Source organism: Nycticebus coucang, chromosome 10 (genome assembly GCF_027406575.1).
Source record: "Nycticebus coucang isolate mNycCou1 chromosome 10, mNycCou1.pri, whole genome shotgun sequence".
Lineage (NCBI taxonomy): Eukaryota > Metazoa > Chordata > Mammalia > Primates > Lorisidae > Nycticebus > Nycticebus coucang.
In genome coordinates, this window is record NC_069789.1 from 83968559 (window position 1) to 83983539 (window position 14981).

The 14981-nt window shown below is 35.9% G+C and overlaps 1 protein-coding gene across 3 annotated transcripts in view; it reads right to left on the bottom strand.

The window, feature by feature from the left end:
* Window positions 1-14981, bottom strand: part of RASAL2 (RAS protein activator like 2) — a 445700-nt gene that overhangs the window by 365342 nt on the left and 65377 nt on the right. The window lies entirely within an intron of this gene.

Consider the following 14981-nt stretch of genomic DNA (forward strand, 5'->3'; position numbering starts at 1 on the left):
CATTCAGAAATTAACAAAACAGAAAGTTGGTTTTTTGAGAAAATAGATAAACCTTTGGCCAGACTAACTAGAAACAGAAAGTAAAATCTCTAGTAACCTCAATCAGAAATGATAAAGGGGAAATAACAACAGATGCCACAGATATACGAGAGATTATCTACAAGAAAGTCTATGCCCAGAAATTTGATTTGGAGGAAATGGATCAATATTTGGAATCACACCCTCTCCCTAAACCCAACAAAGAAGAAATAGATCTGTGGAATAGACCAATTTCAAGCACTGAGATCAAAGAAACAATAAAAAAATCTCCCAACCAAAAAAATGCCCTGGTCCAGATGGCTTCATACCACAATTCTATCAAACCTTCAGAGAAAAACTTATGCCCATACTGCAGAAATTATTTCAAAAAATTGAGAGAGAAGGACTTTTCCCCAACACATTCTATGAAGCAAACATTATCTTGGTACCAAAACCAGGAAAAAAACCCAACTAAGAAGGAGAACTTCCGACCAATTCCACTAATGAATATTGATGCAAAAATTCTTAATAAAATCCTAGCCAAGAGATTACAGTTTATTAAAAAAGTCATACATCACCATCAAGTAAGTTTCATCCCAGGGATGCAAGGCTAGTTTAACCTACACAAGTCCATAAACGTAATTCACCCTATCAAAAGAAACAAAAACAAAAACCGTATGATCCTCTCAATAGATGCAGAAAGAGCATTCAATAAAATTCAGTATCCTTTTCCAATTAGAACACTGAAGAATATAGGCATAGTTGGCACATTTCTGAATCTGACTGAATCTGACAAAAACTATCTATGACAAACCCACAGCTAATACACTAAATGGAATATGACTGAACTGGAACCAGACAAGGTTGTCCTCTATCATCACTACTATTCAACATAGTGCTGGAAGTTATAGCCAATACAATCAAGCAAGAAAAGGAAATAAAGGACATCCAAATAGGTGCACAGGAGGTCAAATTCTCCCTCTTTGCTGATGATATATGATCTTATACTTAGAGAACCCCAAAGACTCAACCACAAGACTCCTGCAAGTCATCAAAAAATATAGTAATGTCTTAGGATATAAAATCAATGTCCATAAATCACTAGCCTTTGTATATGCCAATAACAGCCAAGATGAGAAGCTAATCAAGGACCCAATTCCCTTCTTAGTAGCTTCAAAGAAAATGAAATACTTAGGAATATACCTAATAAAAGAGGTGAAGGACCTCTATAAAGAAAATTATGAAACCCTAAGAAAAGAAATAGCAAAAGATATTAACAAATGGAAGAACATACCATTCTCATGGCTGGGAAGAATCAACATTGTTGAAATGTCAGATTGAATGCAATCCCTATCAAAATACCAACATCATACTTTCAAGATATGGAAAAAATAATTCTTCATTTTGCATGGAACCAGAAAAACCCCTATGTAGCTAAGACGATTCTTAGTAATAAAACCAAAGCCAGAAGCATCAGCCTACCAGACTTTAGGCTATACTACAAGGCCATAGTGATCAAAACAGCATGGTACTGGCACAAAAATAGAGACATAGACAACTGGAACCGTATAGAAAACCATGAGATGAACTTACCATCAAAAACAGCCACCTAATCTTTGATAAACCAAACAAGAACATGCACTGGGGGAAAAAAATCCCTATTCTATAAATGGTGCTGGGAGAACTGGATATCCACATGTAAAAGATTAACACTGCACCGGTATCTTTCACCACTCACAAAAAGTGATTCAAGGTGGATAAAAGATTTAAATTTAAGGCATGAAACAATAAAAATCCTCAAAGAAAACATGGGGAAAACACTTGAATTCATTGGCCTGTGGAAAGACTTTATGAAGAAGACTTCAGTGGCAATTGCAACAACAACAAAAATAAACAAATCAGACTTAATTTAACTGACTAGTTTCTGCATACCTAAGGAGACAACAACAAAAGCAAACAGACAATCATCAGAATGGGAAAATATACTTGCATATTATGAATCAGACAAAAGCTTGATAACTAGGATCTACAGAGAACTCAACAAAAAAGAGCCAACAATCCCTCATATCAATGAGCAAGAGAGATGAATAGAACCTTCTCTAAAGAAGACAGATGAATGGCTAACAAGTATATGAAAAAATGCTCATCATCCCTAATTATGAGAGAAATGCAAATCAAAACCACCCTAAGATATCACCTAACCCCAGTGAGAATTGCTCACATCACAAAATCGCAAAGCTACAGATGCTGGCTTGAATGTGGAGAGAAGGGAACACTTTTACCTTGTTGGTGGGACTGCAAATAAATACAACCTTTTTGGAAGGAAGTATGGAGAATCCTCAAAGAACACAAATTAGACCTCCCATTCGATCCTGCAATCCCTTACTGGGCATCTCCCCGGGAGGTGGGGTGGGAGAATCATTTTATCAAAAGGATATTTGCGCTAGACTGTTTATCACAGCTCAATTTATAATCGCCAAAACATAGAAACAACCTAAATGCCCACCAATCCAGAATAGATTAGAAGGCTGTGGTATATGTATTAAAAGAGATTAAGCCATTAAAAAGAGATGAAGACTTTACATCTTTTCTATTAACCTGGATGGAGGTGGAATGCATTCTTCTTAGTAAAGTACCACACAAATGGAGAAGCAAGAATCCAATGTACTCAATTCTAATATGAAGACAACTGATAACCTAGTACATGCTGGTGGTGGGGGTATGGGGAGGGAGATGGGGTATCACGGTGTGTGACACACCTCTTGGGGGCAGGACACAATTATAAGAGGGAATTTACCTAACAAATGCAATCAGTGCAACCTGGTTCTTTGCACCCTCAATGAATCTTCAACAATAAAAAAATAAAATAAAAAATAAAAAGGAAAAAGATTTGAACATACTTTTCTACAATGATGATACAGAATATCTCATAAACACATGAAAGGATGCTCAACACCATTAGTCACTAAGGAACTACAAAACCAAAACTGCAAAGAGGTGCCATTTCACATCCACTAGGATTGCTATAATGAAAAAGATATGGACAATAACAAATGTTGCAAATATGTGGAAAAATTGGAATCCTCCTTTATTGCTGGTGGGAATATAAAATGGTGCATTTTGGCAATTCCTAAAAATGTTAAGCACGGTTACCATATGATCCAGACATTTCACTCCTAGGAATATACCCACGAAAACTGAAAATATGTCCACAACAAACTTGTTCATAAATGTTCATATGAGCATTATTTATTATGGTCAAAAAAGTGGACACAACCCAAATGTCCACCAACTCACAAGATATATTCATAAAATGGAATAATACTCAGCCAAAAAATAATACTGTATTAACATACGCTATAATATAAATGAATCCTGAAAACATGCTAGTTAAAAGAATCCAGTCACAAAAGGCTGTGTTATATGATTCCATTCACATGAAATGTACATAAACAGAGAAGAAAAATTAATGGTTTCAGGGTCTAGGAGAAGGGAAATGTGCAGTGGCTATTAATCTATAGAGGGATTCTCTTTGGGGTGATTAAAGTTCTACAATTAGACAGTAGTGATGGCTGTACCAGGTATTCTGCAAAATACTAAAATATCACTTGATTATACACTTTAAAAGAATGAGTTTTACAGTGTGTGAATTATGCCACAATTTTAAAAAGTGATGAAAAAAAGTGGGTAAAAAGAGGAAAAAAAAACAGCAGGACACTGGAGGAGCCATCACCTATGTGGAACAAAGAGGAAAAGGAGGATGAAATAGAACACCATGGACACTGCATCAAATTCTTTTGGAAATTGATTCTAAGTGATGAATATGCTTACTACAAGTCTCACCCTGCTTGAGTCTTCTCCCTTTCAAAAGAAACCTGGTACCCAGTAGAAGAAAAGAAATAACCAAAATTAGAGCAGAATTAAATGAAATTGAAAACAAAAGAATAATACAACAGATCAATAAATCAAAAAGCTGGTTTTTTGAAAAGGTCAATAAAATAGATAAACCTTTGCCCAACCTAATCAGGAAAAAAAGGGTAAAATCTCTAATCTCATCAATCAGAAACGACAAAGACGAAATAACAACAGACTCCTCAGAAATCAAAAAAATCCTTAATGAATATTACAAGAAACTTTATTCTCAGAAATATGAAAATCTGAAGGAAACTGACCAATACTTGGAAGCACGTCACCTTCCAAGACTTAGCCAGAATCAAGTGGAAATGTTGAACAGGCCCATATCAAGTGCTGAAATAGCATCAACCATACAAAACCTCCCTAAAAAGAAAAGCCTGGGACCAGATGGCTTCACGTCAGAATTCTACCAAACCTTGAAAGAGGAACTAGTACCTATATTACTCAACCTGTTCCAAAATATAGAAAAAGAAGGAAGACTACCCAACACGTTCAATGAGGCAAACATCAGGCTGATCCGCAAACCAGGAAAAGACCCAATAAGAAAAGAAAATTATAGACCAATATCACTAATGAATATAGATGCAAAAATATTCAACAAGATCCTAAGAATCAGAATCCAGCAACACATAGACAAATTATACATCATGACCAAGTCAGTTTTATCCCAGGGTCTCAAGGCTGGTTCAATATACGTAAATCTGTAAGTAGAATCCAGCACATAAACAAATTAAAAAACAAAGACCATATGATTCTCTTAAGCGATGCAGAAAAAGCTTTTGATAATATCCAGCCTCCCTTCATGATCAGAACACTTAAGAAAATTGGTATAGAAGGGACATTTCTTAAACTGATAGAGACCATCTGCAGCAAACCCACAGCCAATATCATATTGAATGGAGTTAAATTGGAATCATTTCCACTCAGATCAGGAACCAGACAAGGCTGCCCATTGTCTCCATTGCTTTTTAACACTGTAATGGAAGTTTTAGCCACCACAATTAGGGAAGAAAAGGCGATCAAGGGTATCCATATAGGGTCAGAAGAGATCAAACTTTCACTCTTCGCAGATGATATGACTGTGTATCTGGAAAACACTAGGGACTCTACTACAAAACTCTTAGAAGTGATCAAGGAATACAGCAGCGTCTCAGGTTACAAAATCAACATCCATAAATCGGTAGCCTTTATATATAACAACAATAGTCAAGTTGAAAAAAACAGTTAAGGACTCTATCCCATTCACAGTAGTGCCAAAAAAGATGAAATATTTGGGAATTTATCTAATAAAGGACGTGAAAGATCTCTATAAAGAGAACTATGAAGCTCTAACAAAAGAAATAGCTGAAAATGTTAACAAATGGAAAAACATACCATGCTCATGGCTGGGAAGAATCAACACTGTTAAAATGTCCATACTACCCAAAGCAATACACAATTTCAATGCAATCCCTATTAAAGCTCCACTGTCATACTTTAAAGATCTTGAAAAAATACTTCGTTTTATATGGAATCAGAAAAAACCTCGAATAGCCAAGACATTACTCAGAAATAAAAAGAAAGCAGGAGGAATCACGCTACCAGACCTCAGACTATACCATAAATCAATAGTGATCAAAACAGCATGGTACCTGCACAAAAACAGAGAAGTAGATATCTGGAACAGAATAGAGAACCGAGAGATGAACCCGGCCACTTACCGTTATTTTATCTTTGACAACCCAATGAAAAACATTCAGTGGGGAAAAGATTCCCTATTTAACAAATGGTGCTGGGTGAACTGGCTGGCAACCTGTAGAAGACTGAAACTGGACCCACACCTTTCACCATTAACTAAGATAGACTCTCACTGGATTAAAGATTTAAACTTAAGACATGAAACTATAAAAATACTAGAGGAGAGTGCAGGGAAAACCCTTGAAGAAATCGGTCTGGGCGAGTATTTTATGAGGAGGACCCCCAGGCAATTGAAGCAGCTTCAAAAATACACTACTGGGACTTGATCAAACTAAAATGCTTCTGCACCGCCAAGAACTCAGTAAGTAAAGCAAGCAGACAGCCCTCAGAATGGCAGAAGATATTTGCAGGTTATGTCTCCAACAAAGGTTTAATAACCAGAATCCACAGAGAACTCAAACGCATTGGCAAGAAAAGAACAAGGGATCCCATCGCAGGCTGTGCAAGGGATTTGAAGAGAAACTTCTCTGAAGAAGACATGCGCACGGCCTTTAGACATATGAAAAAAATGCTCATCATCTTTATCATCGGAGAAATGCAAATCAAAACTACTTTGACATATCATCTAACTCCAGTGAGACTAGCCTATATCACAAAATCCCAAGACCAGAGATGTTGGTGCAGATGTGGAGAAAAGGGAACACTTTTGCACTGCTGGTGGGAATGCAAATTAATACATCCCTTTTGGAAAGAGATATGGAGAACACTTAGAGATCTAAAAATAGATCTGCCATTCAATCCTGTAATCCCTCTACTGGACATATACCCAGAAGACCAAAAATTACATCATAACAAAGATATCTGTACCAGAATGTTTATTGTAGCCCTATGCATAATTGCTAAGTCATGGAAAAAGCCCAAGTGCCCATGGATCCACGAATGGATTAATAAATTGTGGTATATGTACACCATGGAATATTATGCAGCCTTAAAGAAAGATGGAAACTTTACCTCTTGCATGTTTACATGGATGGAGCTGGAACATATTCTTCTTAGTAAAGTATCTCAAGAATGGAAGAAAAATTACCCAATGTACTCAGCCCTACTATGAAACTAATTTAGGGCTTTCACATGAAAGCTATATCCCAGTTACAACCTAAGAATAGGGGGAAAGGGGAAAGGGAGGGGAGGGAGGGGGGAAGTGGGTAGAGGGAAGGGGATTGGTGGCATTATACCAGCGGTGCATCTTACAAGGGTATATGTGAAACTTGGTAAATGTGGAATGTAAGTGTCTTGGCACAGTAACTGAGAGAATGCCAGGAAGGCTATGTTAACCAGTGTGATGAAAGATGTCAAACGGTCTGTGAAGCTAGTGAATGATGCCCCATGATCATATCAATGTACACAGCTATGATTTAATTAAAAAGAAAAGAAACCTGGTTACTACTCCATCCTCTTTCCCATATAGAATTGGGGGGGCCAATTCTATGTTGTTGAAAATAATCAACAAGTCCTTAAGCGGTGGCTCATGCCTGTCTTCCAGTGAGTCTGAGGCAGAAATGCTTGAAACCAGGGGTCCTAGACCAGCATGAGCAACACAGTGAGACCCCACTTCTACATTTTTTTTTTTAATTAGCCAGGTGGCAGTGTATGCCTGTAGTTACAGCTGCTTATAGAATTGTTCAGGCTCTGCAGTGAGCTAGGATTATGCCACTGCACTGTAGCCTAAATAACAGAATGAGACCACCATGAGAAAGGATGAGGAGGAGAGAAGGGGAGGAAGAGAAGAGAAAGCAAAGTACCTTTCTTTCACAATGTACCATAAGTCAAGCTTTCCACTATCTGACTGACCTTTTCTTCATTAAACAGAATTAAGATTGACTCAATAGATTTAATTTAAATAGGACCCCTTTATTATCAACCTGATCTTAATCTCATAAGTTCAGTTATTAAAAGAAAATTTTTTCTTGACTATCTTGTAAAGTAGTAATTTTAGTTTTTATTGTTTTATTAAGTCATTATGTTTCTTTTTTCCTCTAGCTTTACTGAGGTTTTTAAATCTAGAACATCATTTTCCCAGAGACTGACTGGAAATTTAAAAGTCCTGATCATTTTGACTTTTGCTTTAGACCACGCTCATTCAAAGCAATATTTTATGGAATATATGTACAAGAGCAAAAGAATGAGTTTAAGCATTTTAGAAAAGAACAGGCAGATGTGTGAATCAGTTTGTTCTGAAATACTTTCCTTGCATCATTTTATTTTATTTTCTAGGACATCTGAAACTGTTAGGCTGTAGTCAGACTGTCTGACCAGCCAAGACAAAGTCCTGGCACTACTCTGAAATAAGATATGCCAGGTCTACTCTTCCGTATTGTGTGACTGGCCTAGTTAGAGGATGTATATACATGACAGCTAAGAGAAAAGTCATCAATATGGATACTGTGGTGTTATTACCTTGTGAGCAATGTTTCTTGGGTCAATGATACGCACGCTAAATCAAAAAGACTAAAATATGAAGAAAAAGGAATTTAAAAATTAAACCCAAGCTAACTAGTATAATATAAATTTGTACAATTTAGTTTGAAACACCAAATAGCACAAGCTTAAACATTCACTCTATTTGGTTTTCCAAAAATAATCTCTAAATTAAGTCTTTGGTTATTTATACTTTGAACATATATTTTTACCTTACTGGTTCCAATATGATTAAGACCTTTATCCAACTGCATTTTGCCAATTTTGCCAGCATAGAACTCACAAGAGTTAATATTACCCAGTAATCTGAATTTAAGCTTTAGAATTTAGAAGTTATTAAAAAACATTTCTATCCTAAAACTTTAATACACACATAAAATATTTTTGACCCATGCCCTATAACCTCAGAAATATTGCAATGATTTATACCTATCAAAAGAGAGTGGCAAAAGAAATATTTCCCTTCTTTTTCCTAAGAAAAGAAATATTAAGTAAACATTAAGGGAGATGTCCATTTACATATTTCCACAAAGAGCAACTTAGAGATTTGAATTATAAGGAGAGAGAACCTGTAGGATCAAAGTAACAGGTGCTTCCAATATTTTGAGAAAGCTGCCATGACAATAGCAATTCTTCCATTAACTTTGTCTATAATAAGAATCACTACCACCTAGGGTACCTCCTATGTGCTGCATGCTACATACAAATTGTTTCAATTGCCCCTCAAAAATAATATTGTTTTTCCCATTTTACGAATGAGGAAAACAGGATTTTGGTCAACTACTTTGTCCAAGGACATGCATAAAGTATATATATGACAGAAAAGGGTTTTGAACCTAAGTTGTTCTAATTCCAAAACCTATTCCTTCACTATACTATGATGCCTACCCTGTTCTTTTAAAGCAGGGTTGCAAATTTAAATGCCAACAAGGGCCTTTCAATTGAACTAAAATGTATGTGGTAAGTTAAATAAATAGAGAATAAGTTGGGTTTGCAACAACATATATAGCTACCGACCTGTGCAAGCATAACAAACCAGTCAAACAAAACATATGCACCGGCTACTAATCTGCTAGACCCATGTCTAAAAGAAACCACCAACTGAAAATCAGCAGAAGATGAACAATCTTAGTTTAAAAGTTTTTTTTTTTTTAAGTCATTTTCACATGAGATATATTGGACTGAAACTAGTCATCAAGGAGCAAGTAAATAAAACATAGACATTTTTTAATAGCTCATTTACTTTTGCCGTTTATATGTATATAAGCCTCATAGCAACAATAAACTCTGTAGCAACACAGCATTTAATACTGACAGCTCTCTGCTTTTATACATAACATTTCCAAAGATATACTTTAAGGTTGAACGTATACAAGTCTCAAAGTAGACAATATGTTGTAATGGGGGTTATGTTCTCAGAGAGTTAAAGGATATAATCAATTCCCTAATTATGACTTTAAGGGCACTACCTATTACCTCGATATCACCCTTATATCAAACCAGCAACCCGTATAGCAGCAAATAACCCTCATAGGTGACCCCCAACTCCCATTAGCTTTCGGAATTAGAACCAAATATTTCTCCTTCCTACCGCCATACAAACTTTCCATTGACCAAGTCTTCACTTCCCAGAAGGGCAAAACTGGGTGGTAAAATGGCACAGAAGTGACAGAAAAGGAAGGGCAGAACACGAGAGATCCCAGGGTAGATGAACATCACTGTAAATAAATTTCAGGCTCTAGCTGTGCAGTGCTCCATAGGAGCATCTGGCAATCCAGGATTCCTGGGAGGCACCCAGAAATATTTAGACCATCAGTGCTTATGCTAAAAAATAGTGTCAATGGTCTCTGGCAAGATGTGCTGCAAAGCAATAAATTATCAAGACTCAGAAAACAAAGTATGAGGATTCAATTCTATATGTAAAAGAGTTCAGGAGTCAATATGTAATATTCAAGAATATGATTTTTATGAAAGTACACGAAATGTATACTATCACTTTATACACATAAGGAAGAACTCACAATGTTGGGTATCATGAGATGATACACATAAATTAGTGTTTAGGCTAAACAAAACAATCAATTTATAAACTAAACACTAACATTATTGATCTAGACACTCATTAAATGACACTGCCAAGGATCTTAAACATAACCACATTTTCAACCCGTTTTAATATCAAATTTTCTTCAATTTGAATTACTATTATCCACCTGTGCATCATTGTATCAGGTTTCATTATTCTAGAACCTGATAGAATGAGAAAGGTAAAAGGTTAGAACTCCCATAATTAATGCTTAGAGATGATTTTTATAATGTACAAAATGAAAATTCCAGGTAAATGAGGAAAAAAATCTTAAAACAATAACTTAAATCACTGTTGTTCCCAAATGAAAGCTTGATTTCTTTGCAGTTATATATAAGCTTTCAGTAGCAAATAGCAAATAATTTGGTTGTTCAATTCATCTTTAATTTGCCTTAAATGGAATCATTTTTAAACTTCTAGTTAGAAATTCTTGGGCTGCAAGTTTCTATTATAAGGCAGCAATTATGAGCTCCCAACTGTCCAGTAACTATTACCTAAGCAGAACTTCTTAAAATACACTTTACAATTAAATACCTAGTAATCATTAAACAAAACAAGAAACATAAGTTTTATTGGGGGGGGGAGAGACAAGAAAACACTATTTTACAACAGGTTTCTAGAAACTATGTACTCAAATGACAGATTACTAATTACTGAGAAGGAGAAGAGATCTTGACTCTCTATAACAACTTAGAGATACATGTAATATGATCTAAATTGTTGCTTGCATAGACAGACTTATAATATTCTCAACAAAGTCCTGTAGTCACCCACAGTCATTTGAAAGATTTCAGTGATGAAATCATTCATGGGGGGTGTAACTAGAGCTAGAGAGGAAGTCCAATACTTCAGTGTATTCTATAAAGAAAAAGAAAAAAATCAGACTGGCAAGATGACAGTGATCCAGCAAGCTCTGTCTCCCACATCACAAAAGAGTAGGAGGCTGTTTTAGAACTAAAAAAGATCCCTTGGAAGACACTAATAGATTTTTTTTTAAGGTAATTATGTAAATTATAACAATAAGATGTCACCACACTTCTAATAATTCTTTTTCTGGTTTATAATGTACTGAGTGAGCTATGTTCTTTGGGGGACTTCTTAAAAATGTCTTATATTTTAAAAATAGAGGGCAAGTTTATGGGGGAAATGTACATGAAATATAATTAAGGACTTTTATTAAAAGACAAGGAGCATCCAAGCAATGACACTCAAAATCAAATAGTCTATGTCAGAATGGTATATATGTCCTAGAATATTAGAATATTTTCTAAAGACCCTGGGGGTCTTAAAGAAGAATATAGCACTTCTTTCCTGGTGCTATATCTAGATTATCTCCCCAATCTCTCTTTTAATTAACTAATTATGGATCTACAAAGGACTGGTCTCCCCAAAAAAAGTGACTGCACTTCCCAAGGGAAGGACACAATAACTTAGGAAGTAGTCCTGCAACATTTATCCAAAGAAGATACACAAATGGCCAATAAGCACATGTAAATATGTTCAATATCATTAATCTCTAGGGAATGCAAATTAAAACAAGAATATTATATCATTTCTCACTAGTATGGCTAAAATCAAAAAGTCAGACATTAACAAGTGTTGTTGAGGAAGTGGAGAAATTGGAGCCTTCATATATTGCTGCTGGGAATGTAAAACAGTGCAGCCACTTTGGAAAATAGTTTGGCAGATTCTTTATAAGTTAATTATAAAATTATAACATTATCTTACAATTTTTACTCCTACATGTCTATATACACAAGAGAAATAAAAACCTGTGTCTGTAAAAAAAAACTTGTACACCGATTTTATAGTAGCATCATCCTTAATTAAAATGTACATTAACTGGTGAATGGTCAAACAAAATATGATATATATACATACAATAGAATTATCATTCAGCACTAAAAAGAACACATCACTGACACATGCTATACCCTGGATGAACCTCAAAAAAAAGTTCAGTGAAAGAAACCAGATACAAAAGAACACATTTTATGATTCCATTTATGTTAAGTGTCCCAAAAAGGCCAATTAATAGACAGAAGTAGATTAATGCCCATCCCAGGTCTTGGTAAAGAAATGGGGAATGACAGTAAATGAACACAAAGTTTCTTTTTATAATAAAAATGTTCTAAAATTAGATTGTTCCAAAGTTGCAAAACTACAAATACATAAACATAGTTCACTTAAAATCAATATATTTTAATTATGCCCATTTCACTTCAATAAAGCTTCTCTTTGAAAGTAGTCTTAACTTTTATAACAAGAAAAAACTCTAAATCAGATCAGCTTTTGGATCTAACTATGGAATATATAGGAAGTATATGGGCAAGATGAACATGTTAATGATACTTCAAGTATGCATTTTCAAAACCTAGACTGCAGAAAACTCTGCAAGATAATCAACCCTGCTTTCACTGTTTCTTTAATAAAAAACATTGCAATAGGCCAGGTGCAGTGGTTCAGCTCTGTAATCCTAGCATTCAGGAGGCCAAGACAGGAGGATTGTTTGAGCTCAGAAGTTCAAGACCAGCCTGCCCAAGAGTGAGATCCTGTCTCTAGTAAAAATAGAAAAATCAGCCAGGTGTTGCGGTGGAGGGCTGTAATCTCAGGTACTCGGGAGGCTGAGGCAGAATCTCATAAGCCCAGGAATTTGAGGTTGCTGTAAGCTATGATGACATTACGGCAATCTAGCCTGGGCAGAAGAGTGACACTTTGTCTCCAAAAGAAAAAAATGCAATGAAGGGGAGGAGAGATAGAGGAAATAATATGACAATTTATAAATGAAATTGTAAGATAATAGGGAAATGAATGCTGATTGAATATTAGATGATTTTAAAGAAATGATTATTAATATGGAGGCATTATGATAATACTGTGGAGAGTACTCATCTTTTAGAAGAGATACACAGTGAGGTATTTATGGATGAAATGATGTTTGGGATTTGCTTCAAAATAATCTTAAGAGGTATAACAGCAAAGTGAACAGGTACAAAAGAAGTAAGACTGGCCATAAATTGAGCACTGTTGAAGCTGGATAACGATTACATGGGACTCATTATATTATTCTCTCCACTTTTGTGTACATACGAAATTTTTTACCAACAAGAAAAGGAATTTTTAAATATATACATATATACACATCTGTATCCGTTATTATTCCTGTATAATAAATCTTCCCTAAACTTAAAGTCCTAAGAAAACAATAATCATTTATTGGTTTCAAGGCTTCGGTGACTCAGAAATTTGAGAAGAGCTCAACTAGTCAATTCTCACTTGGGGTCTCACATGTGGTTAGAATCAGATGTCAGCTTAGGCTACATTCTACTGGAAGCTTGAATAGGTGTGGAAGATTAACTTCAAAGATGCCTCACTCACATGATTGGCAAGCTGGTGCTGGCTGTTTGCAAGCAGAGTTCTTTTTCCTCTGACACCAAATACCTGCTGTCTTTTCCAAGACCAGTTCGCCAATTCTCCAACACTTAACTAGGTGTCCAGCAATTCACTTCTGACAAGTAACGACTAAAGAGTCAGTACATATCCAACAGGTTCAGAACTCAGCCCTGGTAAGCCTGCCCTTCCTTTAGGCACCAGTCACAAGTCCCAGAGACTGAAGGAAGCCTTACTTCTAACTGACCAGCTATAAATCAGAAGGCCCCATATCCCTCCTCCTAAGGCTCAAAAATTGGCTAGAACAGGTCAAAGAACTCAGGAAAACACTTTATTTACATTTACTGGTTTATTATAAGGGTACATTTCAAAAACAGTCAAATGGAAGAGAAGCATGGGGCAAAATATGGATGTTAGTACCAAAATATGGTACAGAGTTTTAATATTCTCTTTATGTGTACCACCCTTCCTCTACTTCCATGTGCTCAATCCAAAAACAAAAGGTCACCCAACACAGAGGTCTTACAGAGCTCTATCTCCCTCCCCTACTTCCTAGGAGGTTGGAGAGACTGAATGTTCCCACCCTCTAATAGCTTAGTCTGTATGGTAACCAGCCTGAGGCCATTCAACAGACCCAACCTAAGTCACCTCAATAGCACAAATTCAAGTGTGATAAAAAGTGCTCATTGTGAGTAACAAAAGACCGTCTTAACACTCAGCGTACGGACCACTGCTCCTATGGGAAATACAGGATTAGGCTACTGTTCGCCTCTGATCACATTTTCATCAACAATGCAATACACAGTTTACATGTGTTTTTATTTAAAGCACTTTAATATATATTGTTAATTCCTTAACACTGACTGATGGCCAACAGCACTATAACTCACACCTAAAAAAATGTACCTAACACACATATTTTCTCCATAAAGTACACCATAGCCTTCTTGCACTTGGAATACTTTGGCACTTCACTTGAGTGCCATTTCAACAAAATCACCAAGAAAAAGTACAAAACTGTGAAAATAATGGCACGAAATAGGCAGCAAAATGGATGCTTGTGAAAGCTGAAACAAAAATCAGAGTATTGCTTTGTTTTCACTTCAGTTGGGAATGTGCACAAGAGGTGATTCAAATTTTTTGCTGCTCTGTAATTAGCCATTGATTTGGAGTTTACAAATAAAATTAGCAAGTAGGCAAATCTGCAAATACAGAATCCATGAATAATGAGGACCAAACGTATGTGAAAAGCAATGGGAAAAAATTTTAGAATTGGGCGGCGCCTGTGGCTCAAAGGAGTAGGGCACCAGCCCCATTTGGTGGAGGTGGCAGGTTTAAACCCAGCCTGGGCCAAAAGCAAAAAAAATTTTTTTTCAGATCTTCATTTTTAATTGCCTCAAGTTACACGCTCATTTGG